The sequence below is a fragment of the Delphinapterus leucas genome, chromosome 15, assembly GCF_059928025.1.
Source record: "Delphinapterus leucas isolate spDelLeu-1000000601 "Yukka" chromosome 15, BTC_Dleu_Yukka2, whole genome shotgun sequence".
Lineage (NCBI taxonomy): Eukaryota > Metazoa > Chordata > Mammalia > Artiodactyla > Monodontidae > Delphinapterus > Delphinapterus leucas.
In genome coordinates, this window is record NC_143143.1 from 88,004,444 (window position 1) to 88,010,763 (window position 6,320).

The window sequence follows — 6,320 nt, forward strand, 5'->3', positions numbered from 1 at the left end:
TCGTATACATGGTCAAATGATGTTTGACTAGAGTGCCAAGACTACAGGGAAAAAAGAGTCTTTTCAACCAATGGTGCTGGAAAACTGGCTACCCACCTGCGAAAGAATGAAGCTGGACCCTTACCTACACTATATACAAAAATTAACTCAAAATGAATGGAGGACCTAAAGGTAAGACCTAAAGCTATAAAACTCTTAGAAGAAAACAGGAAAAAAACCTCCATGACACTGCGTTTGGCAACTATTTCTTGAATATAACACCAAGAGCACAGGTAACAGAAGAAAAAAAAATAGACAAATTGGACTTCATGAAAAAATTTTTAAATTTGCACCTCAAAAGAAACTATAAACAGTAAAAACGCAGCCCACAGAATGGAGGAAAATAGTTGCAAAGCAGATATCTGATGAGGAATTGTTATCCAGAATATATATATAAAACTCCTAAAATTCGGGCTTCCCTGGTGGCGCAGTGGTTGAGAGTCCGCCTGCCGATGCAGGGGACACGGGTTCGTGCCCCGATCCGGAAAGATCCCACATGCCGCGGAGCAGCTGGGCCCGTGAGCCATGGCCACTGAGCCTGCACGTCCGGAGCCTGTGCTCTGCAACGGGAGAGGCCACAACAGTGAGAGGCCCACGTACCGAAAAAAAAAAAAAAAATCCTAAAATTCAACAAGAAAACAAACAGCCTAATTCAAAAATGAGAAAAATACTTGAACAGACATTTCTCCAAAGAAGATATACAAATGGCCAAGAAGCACATGAAATGCGGCTCAACATCACTGATCATTAGGGAAATTCAAATCAAAACTACAATGAGATACCACATTGAGAGAATGTAGAGAAATATGAACACTTGTGCACTGTTGTTAAGAATGTAAAATGGTACAGCCACCATGCAAAACGCTATGGTAGTTCCCAGAAATATTAAAAATAGAATTACCATATGATCCAGCAACTCTACTTCTGGTATATACCCTAGAGAACTGAAAGCAGGGTCTCAAAGAGATATTTGTACACCCATATTCACAGCAGAATTATTCAAAATAGTTAAAATGCGGAAGTGGATCCAAGTGTCCGTAAGCAGATGAATGGATAAGCAAAATGTGGCCTATTGCATGCAGTGGAATATCATTCCGCCTGGAAAAGGAAAGCAATTCTGAAACAAGCTACACCACGGGTAAAGCTCGAGGACAGTATGTACCGGGTAGCCAGTCACAGAAAGACAAATACTGTGTGATCCCACCTACACGAGACACTTAGTCAAAATCATACAAAGAGAAAGTCAAATGATGTTTCTGGGAGGAGGGGAAATGGGGAGTGCTCGCTTAACGGGGGCAGAGTTCCAATTCTACAAGACGAAAGAGCTTTAGAGACAGTTGGAGCTGATGGCTGAACAGCGTCATGAATGTATTTATTACCACCGAACCACACCCTTCAGAATGGTTAAGATGGGAATTCCCTGGCAGTCCAGTGGTTAGGACTCTGCTTTCACAGCCGAGGCCCAGGTTCGATCCTTGGTCGGGCAACTAAGGTCCTGCAAGCCGGCAGCACGGCCCAAGGAAAACAAAAATGGTTAAACTGTTATGTGTATTTTACTGCAATAAAAAAAAATTTGGAAAAAAAAAGAAAGTACTGATGCGTGCTACAATATGGATAAATTTTTTTTTTTTTTTGAGGTACGCGGGCCTCTCACTGTTGCGACCCCTCCCGTTGCGGGACACAGGCTCCGGACGCGCAGGCTCAGTGGCCATGGCTCACGGGCCCAGCTGCTCCGCGGCATGTGGGATCTTCCCGGACCGGGACACAAACCCGCGTCCCCCAAATCGGCAGGCGGACTCTCAACCACTGCGCCACCAGGGAAGCCCGATATGGGTGAACTTTGAAAACAGTATGCTGAGTGAAAGAAGCCACACACAACAGACCAGACCACATGCTGTGTGATTCCGTTTATATGAAACGTCCAGAATAGGCAAAATCATAGAGACAGAAAGCAGATTAATGGGGCTGAGGGAGGGGCGTTGCTTAATGGATACAGGGTTTCATTTTGGGCTGGGGATGAAATGTTTTGGAACTAGATAGAGGTGATGGTTACACAGCTTTGTCAATGTATTCAATGGTTGCCACTAAATTGCCCACTTTAAAATGGTTAGTTTTAGTTTATGGGAATTTTACCTCAATAAAAAGATTTGGGTATTGCAATTTCTCTATATTCTTATTTTTCAAAAATGTTTTAGTTATCATAGATCATTTGTGTTTCTGTGTTAATTTTAGGATCTACATCTTTTTAAAAATTTTGCTGAGATTTTTATTGGAATTGCACTAAATCTATATGTCAGTTTGGAGGGAACCGATGTCTTTACTGTGTTGGGTCTTCATTTACTTAGGCCTTCTTTGATTTCTTTCATTAGCTTTAATTTTTGGCCTACAAATCCTATACGTGTTTTATTAGGTTTATAGCTAAGTGTTTCATGTCAGAGTGTCACTATTATAAATGGTATTTAAAAAATTTTCTGCTTGTAAAATCCCTAGTATGTAGGACTATGATTTTTGCCCACTGACTTTGTATCTTGCTAATCTCATTCACTCAGTTAGGCTTTTTATAGATTCCTTGATGACAGACCACCACGTTGTCTGTGAAGAGGGACAGTTTTAGTTCTCACTTGTAATCAGTCTGCCTTTTGTTTCTTTTTCTTGCCTCATTGTATGGGCCATGACTTCCAGTAGACGCTGAATATTCATCGCGAGAGTGGACATCTTTGCTCCCTACCCAGTCCTGGTGGGAGGGCCCTGTCTTTCTCCATCAAGCACGGTGTTTGTTGGCCGTACTTGCTGGGAGTTCGCTGGTGTAAGCAATGCTCTTTACAAGATTGAAGACGTCCTTTTCTATTCCTCGTTTGCATGGTTTTGATCATGAATGTGTTTGTCAAAGCTCATTCCCCGTCATTTGACACGAGCGCTCACACTTGTGTGTTGGTGCACTTTTACAGCAGCCTCTTTAAAGCCTTTGTCAGTCATTACAGCACCTACCACCCCAGAGTCAGTGTTTGCTGGCTGTGTGCTGTTTCTCAGGCCAGCTGAGGTTCTCCTGATGCTTTGCCCTGGGTAATTTTATTTACTTTTAATTTTTTTGGCCGCACCGTGAGGCTTGCAGGATCTTAGTACCAGGGATTGAACCCAGGCCCTCAGCAATGAAAGCTTGGAGTCCTAACCCCTGGACCACCAGGGAAATCCCTCGCCGAGTAATTTTAGATCTCCCCCTGAGGTTCGGTATTCTTGATGAATAAACGCTGATTTGTTGTACGCCGCGGGTGGAACTCCAGGGCACCGAAGTGCTTGCTTCTGACGGTTCTTCCCAGGTTTGTATTTGCTTTCTGGGGAGAGAGTCTTTCTGACCTCCTCACTCCTTCACGCTGGAAACCTGTAATGTCTTTTACTACACAATTCACCATTTCATCAACTATATTTCTTGAACACCCACAACAGGGCTGATTCTTTCTTAGCCACTGGGGACTGAACAGGTGCAAGGTCAGCCCTCCTAGATTTTACTTAACCAGCAAAAAAACCAATTAGGTTATTTCCAGTAGTGAAAAGTGCTATAAATAGTGACTTTCACTAAGCACCTGCTATGCGCCAGGTCCTGGCACTTCCCGTTTTACCGACAAGGACACTGGGAAACAGCGAAGTGCCCCCACATAGTAGGCATTCATTAAACATTAGTCAGTAGTTTTATTTCTTCTGCAGATGGTGACCTCACCTACAGAGGCCCAGCTCCTGCTAGAGAGCCCGGCAGTCACTGCCACCAGAGAAGAGGTCTTCTGACCAGAAGGCAAGGGGCGGCCCGTGCCGTGGTCCTGGTGGGGAGCCCCATTCTCCAGGAGCAGGTGGAGGAGCCCCGAGGGCCCCACCCTGCTCGGACTTTCCAGAGCCCTCACCTCACCCCCAAACGCCTGCGGCCAGAGCAACCACGCGGGCACTGTGACAGCAACGGCCCCTGGGTTAGAGCAGCACCTGGCCCCTCCCGTCCGGTCTTCACGGAACACCTGTCAGGAAGGTGCCGTCACCACCCCAATCCTGGCGGGAGGGGATGGGGCTCGGGAACAGCCGGGACCCGAACCCCAGGCCCAAGCCTTGCCCCCCCAGCCTTGGGAGCCCATGGCCATCAGCTGTCCTGCCCCTTCCACAGTGCAGACGTCCTGCGTGTGGCCATCTCCAGCCCTCCCGACGATTTTTCTGTCACTGCTTCCCGGGTGGCTGGAGGCTCATGTGTTGCGTCCTGACCCCGCGCCCAGCCTGCCCACCCTGAGCCCTGCAGGAGCCTCCAAGCACACGGGCCATCACCCCCTGGGGCCAGCGGAAGGGAAGGGCTGACCTCTCCTGAGCTTGGCCCTTGTCCCAGACCCCGTCACCACCCACCCTAAAGACGGAGCAGCCCCTGCCCAGGCCTCGCGGGTCACCATTGGCCGCTGGGGTTTGGGAACTTGCACGAGCCTGTGTTTCCCCAAGGCTGGAGCCGCACCCGGGGGTGGCCAGCAAGACGAGGGCCCTGAGGTGGACCCAGCGCCTCTGAGGACACCAGACGGGGGTGCAGGCCCTCTGGGGGTCATCCCGTGCCATCTACGCATGGGCTGGGGTAGACCAGATGGAGGCCGAGACCCCTCACCTCTTTCCCCGTTCTAACCAGGACGTGCCCCCATCTGCTCCGGGTCCCCGACGCCAGCTGTGGGGAGTGACTGGCAGAGCCCCACCTTCCTGGCTTAGTAAATGCAGCCTTTACACGTTCGCTTTTAAAAAAACAAACAAAACAAACCCTCTTTTTGGATTATCTGATCTTGAAGTCGCTGGTGAGGTTGGGAGTGAGGCGGACAGGGGCAGGCTGGCCCAGCAGGCTGCCGGAGGGTGGCCTGGGGAGGTGGGAGACGCCGCTACCAGGACTCCTTCAGGGAAGGCCTCCCCGCCCGGCCAGGAGCGGTCAGCACACGGCCCCCACCGCCCCTCCTTCAGGGTCGGCCTGGGCCGCAGAGCCGCCACACCCCCAGGCTCACTTCCCCCGCTGGCTGCCTGGGGCCTGACGCAGGTCACCCTGACAGTCTCTCCTCGCTCCAGGGCTCCCCATGGGACCGCCGCAGCCCCACTGGGCAGCCACCTGAGCTGACACCACCTCTCGCCCAGTCCTGCGTCCTCCCGGCTCCCCCCACAGTTGCAGGTCACCAACACACATCCTGCACCCCAACCTCTGCCTGTTCCCAAGACACTTCTACAGGAGGGAATCCCAGACGGGAAGTGGCCACAGCGGCTCACAGCTGCGTGCCCGGCCGGCCCGGGGTCCCAAACCCCGGCGGCCAAGGGTGACCCCAGGGCACGGCTGGCCTCGCCCTCAGCCCCGGAGGCACAGGCTTCACAGGCTCTGCCCAGCGAGGGGGTCACGTGGCCTGGTCAGGCTAAGGAGGGCCCTGCTGGCCGAAGCCAGAGAACCTGGGTGGAGAGAATGGAACAGAGTTGAGGGCCACCAAGCTCTGAATGTGGAAGAGGGAGCAACAGCCCCCAGGAAGTCTCAGCTCCGAGCTGGGCAGGGGGCAGCCAGAGAACCCCTCCCGGTACTTGTCCCCCCTCCCCGAACCCTCCTCCCCAGCTGCCCAGGCCTGAGCCAGGCCCAGGGAGCCCCAGGGAGGCAGCAGCTTGGGCCCCACGGGGAACGATGGGGGTGTGGCTGTGTCGGGGCCGTCCCAGGGGCCCGGCACTGTTTGTGAGCCGGGTGGAGGAGAGGCTGCGGAGGCCCCGGGGGCGGGATGGCCCAGGCTGTGAGGTCGGCACAGTGACAAAGGTGCCACATGCTCTCCCCCACCCCATCCCCTGGGGAGCCCCTGGGACATCTCATCTTCTGCTCCCCTCCAGGAGGTAGAACCTGACTTCAACCTCCCCATACCCACAGCCCAGTGCACCACGGCTCTCTCCAGCCCCAGGGCCTTTGCACCTCCCTGCACTAGTGCTGAGACAGCACGTCCTCAGCCTCTGGGGACTGAGCCTGGAGAGGGCAGGGGCTACTGCTCACCGCCCCTGGCACACCTGGTCTTGCACTGCCTGCCTCACCGGTGGGTTACCCATGGCTCTGGATGGCTGGAAGCCACAGCAGCAAGGCCAGCACCAGCCTCCCTCCCCGAGCCCCTCCCAGCAGAAGCCCTGGTGGCCCTCCTGCCCCTAAGCTGACCCTGTTCTCCAGAGCAGCCCCCAAGTCTCAGCTCTCTCTGCTCAGACCCTGCCATGGGATGGCTCTACCCCAGGGGTCCCAATCCATCTGGCCTCCCACTTCTCACACTGCTGCT